Source organism: Anser anser (genome assembly GCF_964211835.1).
Source record: "Anser anser genome assembly, chromosome: 5".
NCBI classification, from domain to species: Eukaryota; Metazoa; Chordata; class Aves; order Anseriformes; family Anatidae; genus Anser; species Anser anser.
The window spans coordinates 45,953-66,090 of record NC_139725.1 but is presented as its reverse complement, the minus strand read 5'-3'; the positions used below and the strand labels follow the sequence as shown (position 1 = coordinate 66,090).

At 46.4% G+C, this 20,138-nt stretch overlaps 1 long non-coding RNA gene and 1 pseudogene across 2 annotated transcripts; both read left to right on the top strand.

The window, feature by feature from the left end:
• Positions 1-2,015: 2,015 nt before the first annotated feature.
• LOC310900881 lies at positions 2,016-3,091 on the top strand. Its single transcript, XR_014585439.1, has 3 exons — positions 2,016-2,286; positions 2,758-2,816; positions 3,024-3,091. It is a non-coding gene; the product is annotated as an uncharacterized lncRNA (long non-coding RNA).
• Positions 3,092-10,798: 7,707 nt separating this feature from the next.
• LOC310901126 (zinc finger CCCH domain-containing protein 11A-like) lies at positions 10,799-19,855 on the top strand (annotated as a pseudogene). The gene is made up of 15 exons: positions 10,799-11,051; positions 11,279-11,398; positions 12,181-12,304; positions 12,749-12,952; positions 13,481-13,600; positions 14,109-14,189; positions 14,606-14,716; positions 15,455-15,517; positions 15,776-15,871; positions 16,082-16,147; positions 16,661-16,813; positions 16,928-17,047; positions 18,163-18,332; positions 18,749-18,810; positions 19,588-19,855. The product of its transcript is annotated as a zinc finger CCCH domain-containing protein 11A-like (transcript).
• The last annotated feature ends 283 nt before the right edge of the window (positions 19,856-20,138 follow it).

Genomic DNA, 20,138 nt, shown 5'->3' with positions numbered 1-20,138 from the left:
CGGCTACGCTACCCCCACTCCCTTCTCTTGTGCTGTACCAAAGTTCCCCCAAGCTTTGGTTGGTGCTTTTCGCTGGTGACAGTAGGACTCCAGGGCGAGTAGTCGGGACTCTCCTGCAGTAACTGGGTCAATTAAGGGTTGGTTTAAGTGCCTCCTGGTTTTTAAAATTGCTCCCCTGAGCTGCTGGCTCTGCTGCCTGCTACAGCAAATGTTCGGGTGCCGTCAGCGTCGCACTTGGGCGTGGGCACTGACTCTGCGGAGGAGAGCTGAGGCTCGCGTGTATTGTGTACCCTGCCGCCAGTGATCGTTTTCCCCTAGCAGATCTATTTTGAATCATTTCCCTAAATTTTAGAGGAACTTTAGGCTCTTTGTGCTATGATTTGTGAAGCTGTAGGGGCCCTCAGGCATTTGCTGCTGGCAGAGAAAAACCGCTTGTCGAATTTGTTGTAAATACTTTCTGTTTGGACAACAACGCCTGTGTGTGTGTGTGTGTGTGTGTGTGTGTGTACGTGCGTGCTTTGATGACCCCCTGCGACGCCCCAGCTCCGCGAGGGAAGCTTTGAAGCGGCTCTGGGAAAACCTCTGCGGAAGAAACTGCTGCTGGCGACTTGCGGAAAAGGGACTCCACAATCAGTGAGATTGTAAAGTAGGTATGTTTATTCAGCGCTGGGCAGCACGGGAGGTCGTGGGCATGAATATTGATGACTCTTCCTCGTCACCGCTAGTTGACCTCTTGTCTTTGCACAGACTCAGTTGCTCCTTGGCTCTTGTCCACCTGCAGGACCAGTTTCTCCCAGTTTCTTAAGATAGGCTCGCTCTCTTATTAGGAGACTGACCTTGGTAAGGGGCCCAAGGCTTCTTGCTTTAGTTAATTGGCACAATGCACCATAGTTAGCAAAGACACTAAGTAGCATCCTAGTTTAATGCCGTCAGCGCTCTATCTCTACTTGATAAGATTCTCCTAACTCCCTCTCTCACTGGAGCCCACGCAGCCCTCCGTCCTGCCGAAGGACTTCACGGGGACTTCTGCCGGCTCCGGGTGCCCGCACACAGACAGAAATGGCTTTGAGAGAAAACAATCAGGAGGAGGAGAGCTCAGAGACTGCGGCCGGCTTCGGCCACCTTCCCCTCGCTTTCCCTCTCCGTGTTCAAACCGAGCACTGTTCTGCCGTCAACCTTCGCTGCCTCTGCCCGCGGCGCTGGGCTTTCGCGTGTGCCATTGCTCCTCTACATATTTTATCCTTCCTTTTGTAAGGAATGGTCCAGCAATTCGTGTCACTAAGGGATTTGAAGGGTTAACATCGAGGCCCGGGTCTAGGTGATAAGAGAACAAAGGGGTTTTTAGGGAAAAGTGCTGACTACTGCAGGGGATGTTGCTAGAGTTTCTGAAATCCGGCGCAGAGGCTCCCAAACGAGGAGGAAGGGGGGGATGAAGGACAATTGAAGGACAAAAGCCTGGGAGGAAGACAACCAGCATTCAGCCCGAGCAAGCCCCGAGAGACCACCAGAGACTGATACGCAGGCGCCCCTGGGAGGGGTTTCGGATTCCGGAAACCAATTCTAATAACCCTGCCTCTTCTCGAAGTAGTAATGAATATGTATTAGCCTGGGAGCATCAAAACCAGCCGCCTTACGTAACAGGTGTGCGTCCTGGGGGAGCAGAGACTCCCGGCGCACCCAGCGCTGCTTGCTTGCCTCTATTCGTTTAATAAATTGTAAACTTTGATTGTAATCCTATTTGGATTTATAACAGCCATTTATAACACTTTTTATATTTGTATTTTATTTAAGGCTGTCTTGCCCCCCTCCCCCCCCAGCCTCGCTGCTCACCAATAAAGCTGGCGCAGGGACTCCTGCCTGCGACCATAGAGACGCGGTCCTCCCGGCCTGCTAGAGCGGCCCCCCACGCTCCTCCAGCATCCCAGCGTCCCTTGTGCGCTCCCGCCCGGCCTCAGGGGCTTCCGGAGGCGGCCCAGCAGGGGCGGCGGGAGCAGCGAGGCGGCGGCAGCCATGGCGTACCGCGGGCAGGACCAGAAGGTGCAGACGGTGATGGTGCAGCCCATCGTAGCCTTCCTGCGGCCGGGGAGCGACGGGGGAGCGGGTGGGGGGCGGCCCGGGCCTCAGGGGTCTCGGCCCGGACCTTGAGGCCTTGTCCCGGGGCCCTGGGGCCTCGTTGCAGGGTTTGAGGCCTTGTCTTGAGGCCTTGTCCCGGGCCTGGAGCTCTTGTCCCCGTGCTGAGCCCTTCATGCAGTGCCCCAGAACCTCATCTTCCGCTACCTGCAGAGCGTGAGTAGCGCGGGGAGAGGACGGGGAGGGGATGGGGATGGGGATTTGGAGGGGGTGGGGGGAGCGGGGAGGGTCCGGGGATCTCCCTCGCTGAGTTTTCGGCTCCCACCCGTTGCTCGGGGCAGGTTTGTGGGGAATGGAGAGCTGTGCGGCGTGGTGGTGGGTACAAGGAGCTGCTGCGCAGCCCGGCGTTTCCCCCTCGTGTTAACGGGAGTGGGATCGTGCAGCCGGGCGTGCAGGAGTGTTCCCTTGTGACTGGAAACGTGTCCTTCAGCAAACGTGTAGTATTCACCCAGTCATATAAGACTCTAAAATGTCAGACTGTTAATTGAAACTGCCCCTGAGAGTTGCTCCTTGGAGTTTTTGGGAGCTCTAGCGGCTATGGTTAGCGGGTATTTCTGAACACACGAGAGAGAACAAAACTGCTCGCGGTGTTTGTGTTCCAATTTACTCTCCTCCTTCGTTCTGCAGAGCTCGAGGATCCAGGTGTGGCTGAGCAAGTGAACGTGCGGATAGAAGGCTGCATCATCGTGAGTGTCAGCACGACCCCACGTTACATCGTTAGTTTGTTTTCCCTCATTCACAATCCTATTTTTTCTTGTCAAGAAAAACTAGCCCAAGGGAAAAAAGAAATCGTGCTTCTCTAACAATTAGTCTTCGTTGTCCAGCCTGGGTCAGCACAGCTGACGATGGTTCGTGTTGTTGCTGAACTAATTGCCACTGTTGCCGATTTCTAGGGCTTTGACGAGTACGTGAATTTGGCGCTGGACGACGCAGAGGAGATTCACTCCAAGGCAAAATCAAGGAAACAGCTGGGTGTGTCGTGTGTCTGTGCAACCCGAGTGACGCGCGGTCTGAAACCTGCCCGGGTGAGCCTTCTAGGTAGCAGCACTGAGACGTACCAACCGTGTGACGAGCCTTGCTGTTGAAGTTCAGTGAGCAATTCCTGGCTACATCTCTGTCCCTGATGATTTTTGAGCTGCTGATTTTGCTGGATGAAGGAGAATCTGTCCCTGCCTGAGACCAGTTCTGGTCTTTGAAACGTGTAATACCAGGCGGCCTGCACTCTGCATGATGGGCAAAACCCTGCTCAACCACACAAAACACTTTCTGAAAACACGAGATTATTCTCAGGTTCTGGGCTCTCTCTAATCCCCTCTTTCCCTTCTCTGTGCTGCAGGCTGGATTGTGTTAAAAGGGGACAACATCACTCTTCTACAGAGCGTTTCTAAGTAGAATTTGCCATCCTTAGAACAAAGGTGGCTGCCGTGCTGCGGAGTGACTGAGTGCCAGGGGAACGCGGCCCACTGGTAGATAGGAAGTTATTTGTAACTGGGGTTGCATGCTGAGGTCAAAAGTCTTTCCTTTGTGGGAGCGAGTTGTTTGTAGCTTGAAACAATACGTGATGTATTTCACAAATAGCCATTTTTCACATTAACTGTAAATGTAAACCACAAATCTGCCTGTTTTCAGTCTCTTCCTTCTGTGAATGGAGAAGGAGGAGAAATATAGAAGCGTGGGCTTTTCTTTTTGCTGTGGATCTGATAAGTTTCGATAACGCTATGTGCTTTCTTGACCATTACATCTGCGTTATGTGGCCAGGGTGGACTCGTTCAGGGCACGGAAGCCCCACACAGTCCTTGAGCTAGCAGGGTGCTAAGGAGGGTGTTGGAGATTTTGCATACAATTGCAGCCCTTTGTTGCTGCAGTGACAGGTTCCTCAGATTCTTTCTAAACAGGGTTTAGCTTGTTGAGAATCTTTTTGGGAGTGTTTATTGTGGATCAGTCAGTAAAAGTATCTTAGTGGGCCCGTGAGGGATTTGGGGCTGTGGTGCAGTAACCCAGTGTTTACAAGTGTTACTGCTATGCATGCTTGTCCAATAACGTCTCCAGATCAGAGAGTGAGAGCGGGCAACTGGTTTGGATTAAATCTGTCACTTCTTGCTGCTTTGGACAGAGCCTGTAGATTAAACCCTTGTGCTGTTCAATAAGCTGGGGTATCAGAGGTGTCGGTTGGGTTTTTATCATTTGATTTATTTTTTTTATCCGTTTGGAGATCTGTCTTTTCTATTTAAGTTTCCCCAAGAGAGCTGAGTTGCTTGATGCATCGACCAAAGAGAAGTTCCCCGGCTGACTTGGGACAGCCAGTCCCCTCGTTTTTCTGATCACAAAAAAAAAAAAAAAAAAAAAGAAAAAGAAAAAAATCGAAGAAGAAAAATTTTGACTGTAACTGTAACTCAGAAACTAAGATTACCTAAATGGAGAGAAATGAATTTTGATGCACAGGCTGTGCTAGAAATCTGTTAATCAGCATTCAGTTTTTCAAAACTTCAATTTGTGTATCATCATCATGAAAATTAATAAATTCAAGGTGGGAGATCCTTTCCTGAAAGGGAAGGACAGAAATACGAGTCTTGCTGTGGGGCCTACCCAGCGCAGTTCTGCCATTCCGAGAAGTAATACGTCAGGAGTGTCACAGCAGACGTTCCCAGGAAGAAACCTTTGAGGGGCAGCGTGACACAATTGATTGGCTAAAGCAGCTTCAGCTGGACAGCCTGCTGCCGGGATGGGTAATTCTAAGTTGTGTTCAAGTTGCTGAGTTCCTTTCAGCATGTAGTAAAGATGTAACGTGCCGATGTCGTTTGGGAACAGGAGGCATTACGTGTCACCAGCAGTGGGCACGTAGGGAACAAAACAGTATCTTACGAGGTCCTCCACATCTGCCTTTCATTTTGTCCTTGGTTTGCCAGCTGGAGCTTTCAGGAGGTGAGGAAGGAGGCTGTCCCAGTGAATAGTTCAGGTGTTGCAGGGTATTTGTGATGCAGTGCTTGTAAAATTTACCTGCCCGCATCTCCTGTTACAGGCAGCCCCCCGTGGGCCCTGTGAGATGGGGAGCTGCTGCCCGGGGTTAGGCCCAAGGTGCCCTGTCAGGCCCAGGGCCGCCCTTCCCCTTCCCCTCGCCCTGCCCTTCCCTCCCGCTCCTCAGCCCTTGCTCAGGCCTTTTGGGCCGTCTGGCCGTCCGTCTGTCCATCCATCCGGCCGTCTGGCCGTCCATCTGGCCCTGTGTCCCTCCATCCCACCGCCCTGCCCCGTCCCTGCCGTCTCCCTAGGGAAGCAAAGAGTCCCTGGGCTGCCTTCAGGGGGGAGGTTCTGCTCAGGAAATTAAAGCTTCCCCCTTAACGGGCGCCTTGCGAGTTATTTTGAGTTCCAACCTTCTGCCTTCCTTTCGTAGCAGTGCCTCTGAGGGGTGCGCTGTAAGGTAGCCGTCATCTGGCGCGCTGCTCCTGCGTTTCCCAAAGGAACTGCCTTCGGGATCTGACTAACTCTGGATGCACGCGGTTGTCACCTTAATTTCTCCGTTAGTTTGCTGAAAACAACCCGCTTGGGTGACCTTTGTGTTTGTTTCTTCAAACTTGGATCGAGGAGGTCTCTGTTTCCTTATGTTGATGTTCACGACGAAAGTGCAGAAGGGATGCTTACTGTTGCCCGGGTCAGTCCTGTTGCCAGGATGGGAATGTTTAGCCTACCGGCCCTCTGGTGCTGTTAGGCTGCACTCGGAGTGTGAGCTCTGGGCCTTATTTGGAAAAGACTGCGTTATTTGAGTGTACAAACCCGAGATATTCTGCGGATAGGTGATTCTCAAACCACGTCAGAACCACCGCTGTGACGTGTGCTGGAGTCGGACGCGCGTTTGACTGATCAGGCGGAGCAGGTGAATTGAATTTGTTGCTGGATGGCGAGGTGTTCTGGGGGAAGAGCTAGTCTAAGGAAAACTTCCTCTTACTGCCCCTTCCCATCTCAAATGGCCACTGCCTGGGGAAATTGCTTCTTTATGACATTAACTACAACGTTACAGTGAGGATGAGGAATCATCATTACTCCCATAGTTATTTGCTGCCAGGCCGCAGCGTTGATTTCAGAGATTTAAAAAAAAAACAACAGGAAAAAGAAAGGAAGTATGTATTCTTTCACATACTCTCTTTTCCCTGAGAGTAAATGTTGTAGCTTCAGCAGTACCCTTCCTCTGGAAACGATTCCCAGTGCCTGCTCAGACACTGGGGAGTAAAATGACAGAACAATGGAGGAGAGCCACCCGATATAAAGAAAGGAAAAAAGGGGTTATGGATGAAGGGAAAGCAACTACATAAAAAATTGGTGCTATCTAAAAATTGGTTAACGGTTTGGGACCTGCAGGTGCTGCCTACACGTGCGTGTGTTGCAGTCGTGCCTGTTGCCACTGCGCAAAATGGAGAGAGCTTCTTTGTCGAATGCAGCATGTTAAAGAATGCGCCATTGCCTGGAAGAAATGCACGGCCTTCCCTCGTGTGGGACTTCTTCCCCATTGATCTGTGGTTTACCTGAAGGTTTACCATAACCTACATAAGTTTCAAAAGCAAGCAAGCAACCAACCAAAAAACAACACCAACATTAAAGAGTGGCAAGGCAGATGCTCATCTGGGGACTCTGACTCATCGGTGACATCACCAAGCAAAGCATTGTGAGCGCTTCGGGTCGGGGCTGCTGTGGCGAGCCTCGCAGCCGGGAGGGAGAGCGGGTACGGTTCGCCTCTGGCGGGTCTGTGTCAGCCCTCTGCCCTGGTGGCTTCGTTAGCAGTGAGAGTTTGACTGCTGTGTTCCCAGCTTTCGCTTCTGCACCGACCGTGTGGCAGAGCCCGCAAGCTGCTTCCTCAGCTGGAAGAGGAAGAGGAGTGACCTCAACTGTGCCGAGGTAAAGCAGAACCGTTGAAAAGATTTGTCAAAGATGCGGCTGGTACCAGCGCAGCCGCTGCAGCTGCAGCAGGTCCTGGAGCATTGGAGAAGATAGAGAGGGGTTTCTTCGTGAAAAGAATGCTGTGAAAGTGTTTTCACGCCAGAAATTAGGAGAAGCGCCTCTGTTGTTTGGATATCCTCTATTGACCTGGCACACGGGCATTACAGCATACCTGGCACACTCTTTGTATTGTTTGTAAAAGAAAAAAAAAAAAAGTGTTTTAGGGCAGGCCAAAAACCTGCCTTGGCACTTCCACATCGCAGCAGTGCTTGCAGGCCGTGCATCCTGGATGCCAGGCAAGGATCTAAATCCGATGGTGCTGTTGGTAACGTGAAGTTCAGGAAGCACTTCTGGGTTTTTCTGCTCTTCCATGTGAATTTTTGCCCTGTGAAGGTGGTGTACTGAGCTCTTTTCTTACCAACAAATAGGTTTAAAAGCAGTTACAGCAAGGATGAGCTGTGTTAGCAGGAGGCTCTTCTGTGCTTTGACCATGGGAAGATGAATGGTTTACCTATGCACCGTTAAATATAATTTGACACCTAGCACACAACACTTGCAGCCTGTGGGGTGCTTTAACAAGCAGGTAAATCAGCGGAGACTGTTTTGCAGCAAGGCTGATGCTGGGTGATTAAAAAGCAGGGTCACAACAAGGAGAAAAAAAAAAAAAAAAAGCTTTGGAGATCTTTTTTAAAATGAGACTGCTTTTTATGGCATTTAGGGCTGTGAGGTATCCTTGGTTTTTGCTTTCTTCCCATTCCTTAGACCAGATCCATTCATATCCTGAACAGCGTTCTGGGTCTGTTCAGGAAAATGGAAGGCAACAAGCAAAATGATGAGCTCCTTGGGCATTCAAAAGAGCTCAGTCTGGGAAAGATTTCAAGTCCAACTTCCATGCTAAGGAGCACCAGTAATTTTTAGAAGTAGATGCAGAGGAATCTGCATGGCACTAAGTGTGTTTCTGAAGGTGCTAAAGGTCAGAAGTGACGATTCCTCTCAATACTAAAGAAGAGAAGGAAACCTTGCACTTAACTACTGTTTTTATTCCCTTTGTCAAGCAGTCAAAACCAACAACTAATACGGGAACCCAACTTTTCCCCTCTTTACTTTAGATTTGGGAAAATTCCCTGCCAAAATAATACTTCCTGGAAAATTCACTAGTGTTTGTGTGAGTAAAAGGTTCCAACCTTTTATTATTAATTTGTAAGAACTATTTCATCCGCTTTTGTCCAGAAGAGTCAGAAATAATTTGCACAGAAATGTGCAGCATTTTAATGAAAGGCTTCAGAATCACTCTAATTTGAACTTTATCTGGTCTGGTTGCAGGTTTTATGACATTTAGTGTCTTAAAAAAAAATCAAAATATCTGACTTCACATCAGAAAAAAAAAACCTGCTTGTGGCTAAATAAAATCTGTTGCAGCTCTGGTCATTGAAAAATCATTGGCTGTTAAATTGGACCTAAGTCATCTTTTCTAACCTTTCATGATCTTGCAGCAATGGATGATGATGGATATATGGATTAGGGAACAGCACGTGATGGCAAACCTGTGGTATTTGCTACAGCGCAGAAAGAAAACAAATTGCTTCCAAAAAATCAAACTAATTCAAAATTCTTGGTATCATGCAGCCATGCCACTGGCAAAGTGAGCATTGCCCTGCCTCTCAAAGCTTGCTGTATCCTTGATCTGCTGTCTTCCTGCTGTTAATTGATTGCAACTCTACGTGTCTGATCAGGGCTACGAGTTGTTCTCGATATGGATACCATACGACATATACTGTGCACGCTTGTGTGTATAGATATGTTTATCCTGTATGCATGTACATATTTGATCTGGATAGGCTGGAGCGATGGGCTGAGGTCAACTGTATGAAGATCAACAAGGCCAAGTGCCGGGTCCTGCACCTGGGGCGCAACAACCCCAAGCAGAGCTACAGGCTGGGAGATGAGTGGCTGGAAAGCTGCCTGGCCGAGAAGGACCTGGGAGTGTTGGTTGACAGTCGGCTGAATATGAGCCAGCAGTGTGCCCAGGTGGCCAAGAAGGCCAACAGCATCCTGGCCTGTATAAGAAGCAGTGTGGCCAGCAGGTCTAGGGAAGTGATTGTCCCCCTGTACTCGGCTCTGGTGAGGCCGCACCTTGAGTACTGTGTTCAGTTTTGGGCCCCTCGCTACAGGAAGGACATGGACGTGCTCGAGCGAGTCCAGAGAAGGGCGACCAAGCTGGTGAGGGGTCTGGAGAACAAGTCTTACGAGGAGCGGCTGAGGGAGCTGGGCTTGTTCAGCCTGGAGAAGAGGAGGCTCAGGGGCGACCTTATCGCTCTCTACAGTTACCTTAAAGGAGGCTGTAAAGAGGTGGGGGTTGGTCTGTTCTCCTACGTGCCTGGTGACAGGACGAGGGGGAATGGGCGAAAGTTGCGACAGGGGAGTTTTAGGTTGGATGTTAGGAAGTACTTCTTTACCGAAAGGGTTATTAAGCATTGGAACGGGCTGCCCAGGGAGGTGGTGGAGTCACCATCCCTGGAGGTCTTTAAAAGACGTTTAGATGTAGAGCTTAGCGATATGGTTTAGTGGAGTACTTAGTGTTAGGTCGGAGGTTGGACTCGATGATCTTGAGGTCTCTTCCAACCTAGAAATCCGTGATACTGTGTGATACATATGTATGCATATTTGTGTGCTGGCCCCCAGATCACTCATGGTATAAAGCATTGGCCTCGAAGGCATACTCATCAAAATATTTGGTAGATCCTCCATTTTTTTCTAGTTCCCTCAAAATGAGAGAGTTTTTACGCGCTCTCTGTGTCAAAAAGGCAAAACTTCTGATTTCCACTGTCGCTCTCGCTAACTTTCTATCACTCACTCCTCGTGTGTGTGTCTAAACACATATGTGTGTATGCGTATGCACATTTGTGTATTTCTGTGCACTGGTGTGTTTTTTGCTGTACAGGTAATAAAGACGGGGAAAGGTTTTAGTGTTTTCTTAATAGGTGAAGAAATCTTGAAGACCAGAGATTGGAACATACTGAATTTTGAATTAAAAAAAAAAAAAAAAAGTCAAATTTTCTGGCTGTGGAAGATGGAGCCTCATTTTTGCAGCCACTTTGAATCACGAGTTCATCTCTAAATGCACTGGGTTTTTTTGTTTTTGTTTTGTTTTGTGGTGTTTTTTTTTTTGGTTTTTATTTTTTGAAGAGCTAACTAACCCTGGCTGTCTCCAGTCTGAGAGAGTGTTCAGATGGACTTGCTTCCTCCATTAGTTATAAGCTGTTTAAAAGCACATCCTATGTTTGAATTGTGGATGAGAGGCTCCCTTGGCAAAGTGAGGAGGCAAATTCTTCCTACCCCTTTATCATTAATTCACGGATTCAGTGTTGGTTCGGCCTCCAGGAGAAGTTAACTGGAAGTCTTTGAAGATCGATAACTTTGCTGAGGTTGTCCAGGTAGGTGAACTCGAAGACCCACAGTGACTGGAACGTGCTATTTAATGCGTCATACTGCGTTCTGTAGAAGTTACTCGTAGCCATAGTTGATCATTGCCTTGCATGTATGATCAGGTGGTTTTTGAAGAAGTGACTCCCTTTTCAGGCTTCCGGATGTGCTCCAAGGCATATTATTGAGGACGTGGAAGAGAACACTTGCTGACAAAGCTCCTGGCAGCTTTACAGAACTTTAGTTTAATATTGTGTTAGTTCCCGTAACAGCTGATTTCAAGGCATTGCTCTCCTCAAGAGACTAATTTGATGAACAGAAGAAAGCTGGAAAAATGCTTGTTACTCATTATTTTTCACTTGTTGGTACTTTGTTTAGGGTTACTTTTAAAAAGAAGATTTCACTGATCACAAGCCAGTGGAAGACTTTCAGCCCAAGCAAGGGTGAAGACAGCTCTCTCCAAGAGCAGAGGAAGTCCCTGTGGAGAGAATCCGAGCTTGTTATCAGAACTTGTCGGCATGTCTAAACAAGGAGACGATTGCTACTTCTATTTCTATTCTACCTGTACCAAGGTATGGCTGGGTTTCTTTTGCTTTGCTTTGCTTTGTTTTTTTGTTGTTGTTTTTTTTTTTTTTCTTTTTTTTCAGGAAGGGGTAGAGTAGGAGGAGGAGGCACACTGGTCTTTGGTTAACGTGATAACCAGATAGATTCTGAATTCAATCGTAGCAACCTGAGGCAGTAGCATGGACGTTTTTGAGGCTGTACTATATTTTCCTTGTTGGTTTCCTTTTGGTTACAGGGAGACAACTGTTCCTTCCGCCACTGTGAAGCTGCTCTGGGGAACGAGACAGTCTGCACGCTGTGGCAGGAGGGTCGTTGTTTCAGGAATGTCTGCCGATTCAGACACATGGAAATCGATGTGAGTGCCTAAAGATGTGTTCTCAAAATAAATCAACAAAAGCATTTTTCAGTGCTGTAGGTGTGCTGATTGTGCTTTTGCAGGACAGAGTCCTTTGCTTTGGAATTACACTGGTTTCTGTTAGCAGGGGAGGGGGTGGGAGGAAGGAGAGGGAAATAAAATCAATGCCTTAGGTATGTCTTAGCAAGATTTTCTTTTATTAGACGCCGACAGTATTTTCTCAACAGATGCAGAATAACCGCTAACTAGACTGCTAAAAGCTGCTGGAGCAGGGGGGTAATAAACAGGCTGTACTAGCCTCCTGAGAGCAGGCTTGATAATGATCTATCAGGTCTCTTGTGTCCCGGAGTCCTTCAGATAATGCTGTTCTAGCTGCCTGGGCTAGGAAGCAGTGGGGAAAGTTAAAGGTGCAGAAGAACGAAGTCTCCGAGAAGTAGTTCTGGATAGAGTTAACGTAGGCAATTTAAGATGTTCTTTTTCCCTCTGAATAATCCTAGTATAATCCTGGGTGTATTAGTTTAACCCACCCTAAACTGATGTCTGAGAGTGCCTGTCTTCTCAAACTGAATGATGACAAGGCTAAACGTGCATAGTGGTTACAGCTTCTGCAAACTTTGTGAATATGCCCGGAAATACTATACTTCCGTGATAAACTGACCTTTGGAATGATGTTTCAGCACTGTATTGTGACAGCCCTATCGCTGTCGTGACCTGGAACTGTGCATCTCTTTGCAAACCTTAGGTGCATGTTATCACGAGCTTGTCTTTCTTTCTGTCTTCAGAAAAAGCGCGCTGAGATTCCCTGCTACTGGGAGAAGCAGCCAGTAGGCTGTCAGAAAGCCAACTGTGCTTTTCATCACGCAAAGGGACGTTACATCGATGGCGTCTTCTTACCACCAAGCAAGAGTGAGTTTAGGTCCTTTTTCTTTAAGTATTGAAGAATTAATTTTGCATATTACTTAGTGGGTGCCAATAGTGTAGGAGACATCAGGTAACCGTTCATTTGTGAGTGCAGGAAAAGGTCTGCAGTCCTAGGTGGTCAGCTAAACCGAGTGTACTGCTGCTGTACTGCTGGTATTTGTTTTCTGCTTTCATGCTCAGCTTCTCTCTGCTTTGTGTGATATTTGCCTTGCAGTTTGCTTTCTGTTGTTTCGTCTTCTGCTGGGTGGCAGGGAGATGTGTTGTTGTTTGAAGGCAAGTCATTGTTCACGGTGTAAACAGTGGCGGGATGGGCAAAAGGAGATGCTGCATTCATTGCCTGTGCAGGTTATCTGCCTTAGCTACCATCTTCGTGCATTGTGGTCAAAGTTTTAAACTGCCATATTACTGATGATCCTCCTCTTCCTCTAGCTACACTGCCAAGTCCGCCTGAGTCCGCGGACGATGATTTGAAAGTGGCTCAGATGTCACTGCAGCAAAACAAACTTTCTGTCCAGTCCAATCCCTCTCCATAGCTAAGGCGGGTGATGAAAGTGGAAAACTCGGAAAATGTCCCAAGCCCTACACACCCTCCAGTTGTAATCAATGCTGCAGATGATGATGAAGATGATGATGGTGAGCATGGTTTGGTTCCTGGAAGGAATTTGTGCTGTAAATGATTGTGTAAGTCTTTGGTTCTTGGAAGGAATTTGTGCTGTAAATGAATGTATAAATCACAGATGACCTGAGGTCTGACTAGCGATAGGGCAGGCAGTCCGCTCAGGTCACTGGTGGCTTTGTCTGGCAGTCAGCGGACAGAACCTGAAATGTTGGAGGAAAGCTTAGAACCACTCTTGGCTTTAGCTGGTCTGTTGTGTAAAGCTCTATGTGAAACTAGGAAGGAAATTCCTTTTTTTTTGTCTGAAGAGTAATATGTTGTGTAGTAGTTAAAGCTGCAGAGAGAATCTAGAGTCCTAGATGTTTTGTCCTAGGGTAGTCTACTTACGAGTTCATCAGGTCAGTGTAGCTGTATTAAAAAAAAAAAAAAAAAACAAAAAAAACCCAACTTTTTTATAGGAACCATGGACTGAAGTGTCATTGCATGAGCTACATAATCACGAACAATCTGGCCTATGCATAACTGAATAGATTTTTCCCCTTCAGACCAGCTTTCTGCGGAAGGAGAAGAAACTAAAACTCCCGTCCAGCAACCAGCTGAGGAAGGCCAAAATGGATTACGGATGATTTCCACTCGGAAAGCCAGTGCTACTACTGCTAAACAAGGTATTCCAGCACCTGTAGTAGGATAAATCGGCAGGATAACTTGACAATTAACTCAAAAGCAATGTGGCGTAAAAACACAACAGAATGTAGGGGTGCTGAATGGACTCGGTTATTTCCATGATCTCATTTCTCCCTGATACCATCATGTGCCCATTGGGTCAGAAAGTTGAACTGCTTTTCTTTCCTTTTGGAGAACAAAACAGGGTCACAGCATGGAGTTTAAATGGCTGCACGTGCAGCCTGGCAACCACTGTTGAAAGCCATATCTAACGATAGAGGGATCTAATATCACGTAAATGGATTAAAATTAAAACTACAGTTTTTACCCTGAAGGGTGAAAGGAGGGGCAAAATGCCATTGATTCTATGGTTGTTTCACTTGTGAGGAGTGTTGACAGGCTTTATTCTAAATACTTCTGAAAGTTCCTGAGCACTAAGAAGCCTGAGGATCTGTGGTCCTCAGTGAGTGCCTCTAAGCCTTAGTCTCATTAACTGTTTTCTGTTTTCAGAGGACGGTCTGAATTTTGGAATAAAAACACTTGAAGAAATCAAATTGCAGAAAATGAAGGAAAAAACTAAGAGACACGGTGGTGAGTTAATATTCCCTGCTTCCTTACCCGGTTCACCTTCATCCTGTGTGATGATTTTTCTTTCAAAAAAAACCTCTTCCAGTAATACCGGGTAGCTGGCTATGCTTTGGTGAATCCAACTATTTTGCCAAAGAAGTGAAATTTGATTGGCTTCAGAATGGCAGGTGATGGTGGCTGGGAGCTGCTTGAGGGATAGACTTCCATGTTTAGCTGGGGGCATCGAGCAACCTGATTCTCAGCCAGCTGGTATTCTAGATGGGAATTCCAAGGGCAACCAGAGGCAAACTAGTCACCTCTCTTATTTGCATGCTCTGGTCACTGTATGTTTGACAGTAATGAATAATTAAAGTTTTTTGTTCTTCGTGATAGTTTTTTCTGTTTGGTAAACTTCCTTATGTTTTGCTTGCTCTGAGCAGAAGGTCCTTCAAGATCTTCTCTTCCTCCCGTCGATTCTATGATTTTTCCTGCTCCGGAAAAGGAAAATGTCCGGACAGTGGTGAGAACTGTGACACTGTCTACAGAGGAAGGTAATAATTCATGCTTTTGTTTTGATTTCATTACTCCTAAACTGGAAGGTTAAGCAAGAAGGAAGGCAATTCACCCCTGTTAGCCTCCTGGTGCTGCCGCCTTCTGTTCAAAACATGCTTTTATGCTGAAAGTCCCTGGTTGTACTGGAAAGCTTTGGTGCTCAGGTTAAGTGCAGTAGCAGGAGAAAGAAAAAAATGTGTCAGTATGCAAATAGGGGGATAACTGAAAAACAGGAGAGTAACGAGAAGAAAGAGCTCTAGAGGACAGTGCTATGTAAGAAGCAATTTCTGAAGCTTTAAAGAGGCTGACAGTGGCACGTGTGGACAGTAGTGCGATAGGAGTCTGTGTATAAATTATATTGTTTAGAGTTGTGCAAATTCCTTTGAAAGGGAAAGAAGTGAAGAAGTACTTCTACCCATAGACATTCACCTTAGAAAGGAATATTTCTCAGCATTTGTACCTAATAATATTCTGCTTGCTTATGCAGCTCTGTTCTGCACAAAGTATAGCTGTCAAGCAGACTCAGATTCATTCTCGACTACATTCAGCTGGAATTTGAGGCAAACACTGAGACTATGGATACTTTTTCTAAGTTAATTATAGTTGAAATATGAGTTTGTGTGGTTTAGCTGTCAAAACAGTGCCTTGCTGGGTTTTTTTTGGACATGGGCTAACAGTATACTATTTCTATTGGCTACTGGTTTCTATGAAATAGAAAAATTTTACTTTTGTTTTAGGGGAGGAACCTGTGGTTCGACTAGATCTTGCTGAGAAACAAGGAAAACGGAAAGCCTCCGTGGGTAAGAACTTTTTATGAGCTGTTATTTAGGTGCCGCCTTCTCTATATGACTGCATTGAAGAGTATTTTTGACGTATGAGAGGAAAATGCGTTGCAGTGGAGATCTGTGTTGACTGCAGAAATGGCAAAAAAACCATTTAGCAGCTGAAAGGCAATTTTATGAAAATATGCTTGAAAAATAGAAGCTTGTGGTTGACTGTTCTCAAATCTTCCTGCAAAGAAATGTTCTTAAAATATTCCTTGTTTTCTCTGTCTGAAGCTGATGTAAGCGCCCTTCCGGTGAAGCGCAGCCTTGCTGAAAGGCTGGGGAAGAAGGTGGAGGTTCCGGGAAATGCTGACAAAGCACCAAAGAGAGGTACAGCTACTAAACAGGCATCTGGATGTGATTCACGGGTTTTGTAGTTAGGCTTTCTGTTTGTCCTTTTCCTGCGATGTTTCTTTTTGCATGTTGGCTGAGGTCTTAATCACCGGGATTCAAAGTTACCTTTCCTGCCTTGTTTTTGAATGTGAACACAAAGTTGACGTTTATGCAGCCTCCCTAATTTGGTCTTTTTCTGTTTTGCAGTTCAAGTTCCCAAGTCTGTGAAGGAGAGGCTAGGATTACCTTCTCAACGGACTAGTACTGCGAAAGGTAACAACTGGCTATTAAATATACTTTCTCCTTCTTCCTTTCCGTGAACTTAGACCGTTTTCATACAGCCCTAAAAAGGAATTCAAATGAAAACAAAGAACTGATTCCTCTTGCTCGAGTGCTGAAGCTCTTCTGACAGCCACTATCAGAAATCTGGCTCTAGGTGTGTGTTTATTTTCCGCTTGTGCCTTGTCAAGGTTTTAAGCTGCTTCTGTGAACCATCATATACAATTAGAATAGAGCCACTGCCGGGAGCAGGAATTTGAAATGCAGTCTGAAAAAGTAATCAAGTAAACTAGCATTTCTGTGTAGCAACTCTCTCTGGATAGGGCTGGTCTTCAAAATACAACAAGTGGCTCAGAGGAGGAGGAGAATGTTAGGCTATTGTCCTAAGATGCGTTATTGGGAACGCTCAGGCTTAGTTTTCCTTAGTACTGTGACAAATTTTGGAGACTTAAACTATTGTTGGACTCTCTTTAAATGTTGGCGCTTCTCATTTCTTGATGATGACAGGGAAGGCTGCTAAGCCAAAGGGAGAGGTCCATGTGAAAACACTGGAGGAAATCCGTCGTGAGAGAGCTCTTCAGAGACGAGAATGTCAAGCCAAAGCCCAGGCTGAATGGCATGGTAAAACCAAAGATCCCAGCGCAGGGGCAAAAATTGAGGGTGAGCCCAAGAAGCAGAGCGTGCTCACTCTTTCCGGGCCCAGCAAAGTGCAGTCGAAGGAGCCGGCAGGTAAAGCCAAGCCAGAAGGAGAAGTGCGTGTTAAAACCCTGGAAGAAATAAAGCGCGAGAAAGCTCTGCGGATGCAGCAGAGTGGAGAAAATGTGCCAGCTCCCCCAGCACAACCTGGACCTGCCCCAGCCGGGCAGAAATCGTTATGGAACACAAAGCTATCAGGTAATAAGATGCTTTAATACCTGCCCCGGTGAGGTGCTTCCCATATTGAGCAAGTTCCGTTTGCTCAGGATCTGCTTTGCTTTTTCCTTCAATGCAGAGGATAAAAGAGTTTAAGGCTGCAAAGTTCAAAGGCAAAGAAGGGCCAGAACATGCAACCATGTCTGTTTTCGTTAATTACGTGATGGTATTCTGTATTTCCCACTAGAAAATTAACACATTGAGGGGCTTTTTAGTCTAATTTTGGTATTCTGTTTTTTTCTGCCATCTGTTTATGGTATGAAGTCCTCCCTGCGTTGAGTTCAAGTTCACCTTCCTCTTTGGCATGTGTTGCTTAACTTGACACGTGTATGTGTTTGTAAAGCATGCTTCAGCGTCTTAATGTGGGGGGCCAGTTTCTGTCAAAAATGACAGAGGATCAAAGGCCTCGTTGTTAAGATTATATCAACTTTGTAAAATGAGATTGTGTGAGGGACATAAGGAGGGCTTAAAGGCTGCATGCACTGCACATTGTAGCCTTTCTCTCTGTCTCATGGGACACGAGGAAATAAACACACAAAGAAAACAAGTACCCAGCTTTCTTTCGTTTCTTCTCCTGCCAGCCAGATGTTAGGTCAGGAATGGGAGACTAGAATATGACTCTACAAATTTGGATTTTGTAGAACAACTTAATAGATTTTGTGGGACATCACTGCAGGGGAGAGGAAGCTGGTACAACAGTTGCATACACTCTCTTGTCTTACTATACCTGCTGCTTTTCCTTTCCTAGAGGGAGCAAGACTTTAAATACAAAAGCTGTCAACATTTGTGAATCTTACTAGACTTCATACAACGTCTTAGAGTATTGCTTGCACTTGGGATCGCTCTGTGTCTGAGTTTCCCTCGTCCTGGATTATGATTTACTGTAGCTATTCAGTTCCTTTGTTCCTTTGTATGGATTGTTGGTAGACGGAGTTTACTATGTGGAAGATATTGCTGAGAATCCAGGCAATGGCAGTGTAATTCTGCTGGCCAAATACAGTTAACTGTGTAGACGGGCCGTGGAAATGAGGAAGAGAACGTGGATTTTTCATGAGGCAGAGCAAGACTGTATCAGTTCTCTCTTCCTTTTACTCTAGCCAACTTTAACATGTTTGCGAAGCCTTGGGATGGGAAAGTCGCTTCCCCCAAGAAGAAGGCACTGAAACGTAAGGCACCTGGCAGTTTTCCCTCTGCTGTAGCAGCTGTGAAGCCACGGACTGCCTCTGACGCTGACACAATGGGACCTCCAGCCAAAAAAGCAGCTATGGTAAGGACAGGGGCTAATGCAGAAATGGATCCCTTGTAAAATTTACACCCTCCTCTAGGAGAAAAGATGGAAAACTCAAAAGTTCTACAGGCTTTCTGTTTCCTTTTAAATCCAGTAGCTGCCTACAGAATTCTTGTAGTACCCTTCCATATTTATTAGATTAATGGCACTATTTACTTAGTCCTCTGTGATTCTGTGATTTCTCTGGTGTGGAGGATTTTGTCCATTAATGCTGTGTTCTTAAAAGACACAAGATCATTAGTAACCTCCAAGTGAATATTAACTTTCTTCAGGAGCACCTTGGTTTTGTATTTTGGCTAAGGCTCCGCAATGCCAGAGGAGAAGCAGCATGGAGGAAAAAGCTAGTAAGGAATCTTTTACCCATGAGTCCTAAATGCTGTTTTGCTGCTTTCTAGGCTGTTCCAGCCACGCTGGAGCATGTCCCAGCCACCAGACTTGAAGAAAATCCCCAAAACAGGTGATGACCACAACTTGTTCTTTTTCTCAATCGGTGTATATCCCCAGTGAAACATAAGTTCTGTCACACGTGGGGAAAAAAGGAGGGTTCTGAGATAATTAAAGCCCAAATCCATCAGAGGAATAAGTCACGTGAAATGACTTTCTAGCAGCTAGCAGGAATGCTTAATTAGACTTACTTTCTTTAAATGCTGCAAGTCGGTACAGCTTTCCAGTGACTTCTTGCTCTGTCTGAATACCTAAATGAGGATGAGGTGAAGTTCTCCTACTTCCTCGTGAGGTGATAAATGATGAGTAGTGTCCTCTGCCTTTTGGTCCTCAAGAATGCCACCCGAACAAACATACCAGGTGACAAGAGTGCAGGGAGAGCAGAGGGAAGTGATGGCTGCAGATCAGCTTCCTGTAGTGGGGAGCAAACTCTGCTGAGTGTGCCGTGGGAAAAATGACTAACTTAGCAAACAGATATTTGCAGATGGAGACTTCTTAACATTTTTACAGGAAAATTAAGCAAGGTGGCAAAGTGCCTCTTGCTACAACAATTGAACCATCTTTGCTAGACTCCAGGTGCTCTGGCTTCACAGAGAAACCCCCAAACTGAAAAATGTACCTGCTAATATATTGGGCTCTAAATGTCGCCCTGGGTTAATTGAATAACAATCCCTGGGTAAGATTGAAGTGCAGGAGGGGTTGGCTACGGTTTTAAGAGCCGGTTTGCAGAAAAGGGATTTCCCGTTAAGAAATGGCATATACTGATTGTTCTCTTCCTTGCTCTGCCAAGACCTGAAGCACATCTTGGAAGCCAGGCAGAATCTGTGGAGCCAATGGAGTTCTCAAGCTCGACTTCAGCTTCTTCCCAGCTAGAAGAAGCAAGGACACGCCGGCTGAGTTCCACAGGCAACGCGCCCGTATCTGTAGACGAGGATTTAGAGACGCTACTTTGGGAACTCTCAGACGGCATACTGGAAGCCGAGCTCGACTTGGACCCAGGGAAGGATGAGGATGACCTCCTCCTTGAGCTTTCCAAGATGATTGATGATTGAACTGCATAGTCCTATGGTATATTAAAAAAACAAAAAAAAACAAAAAAAAAACAACTCTTCTTCTTGTTGGATACCCCGAGGTGATCCTTTTTCTAACTGAGGCTTTGCAATGAGACTTAAAGCACAGTTGGAACTGGTAGAAATTGGCAGGGTCTGCACTCAGTTGTCCTAAGTTTCCCTGCTGGTCAGAGTTAAGGTCTTGTGCATGGTTCCGTAACTATAGGTGGCTACCTTTGATATCAAGAGGACAAAGCACTTGTTTCTTTTGGCACAGAAAGATGTCCATCGG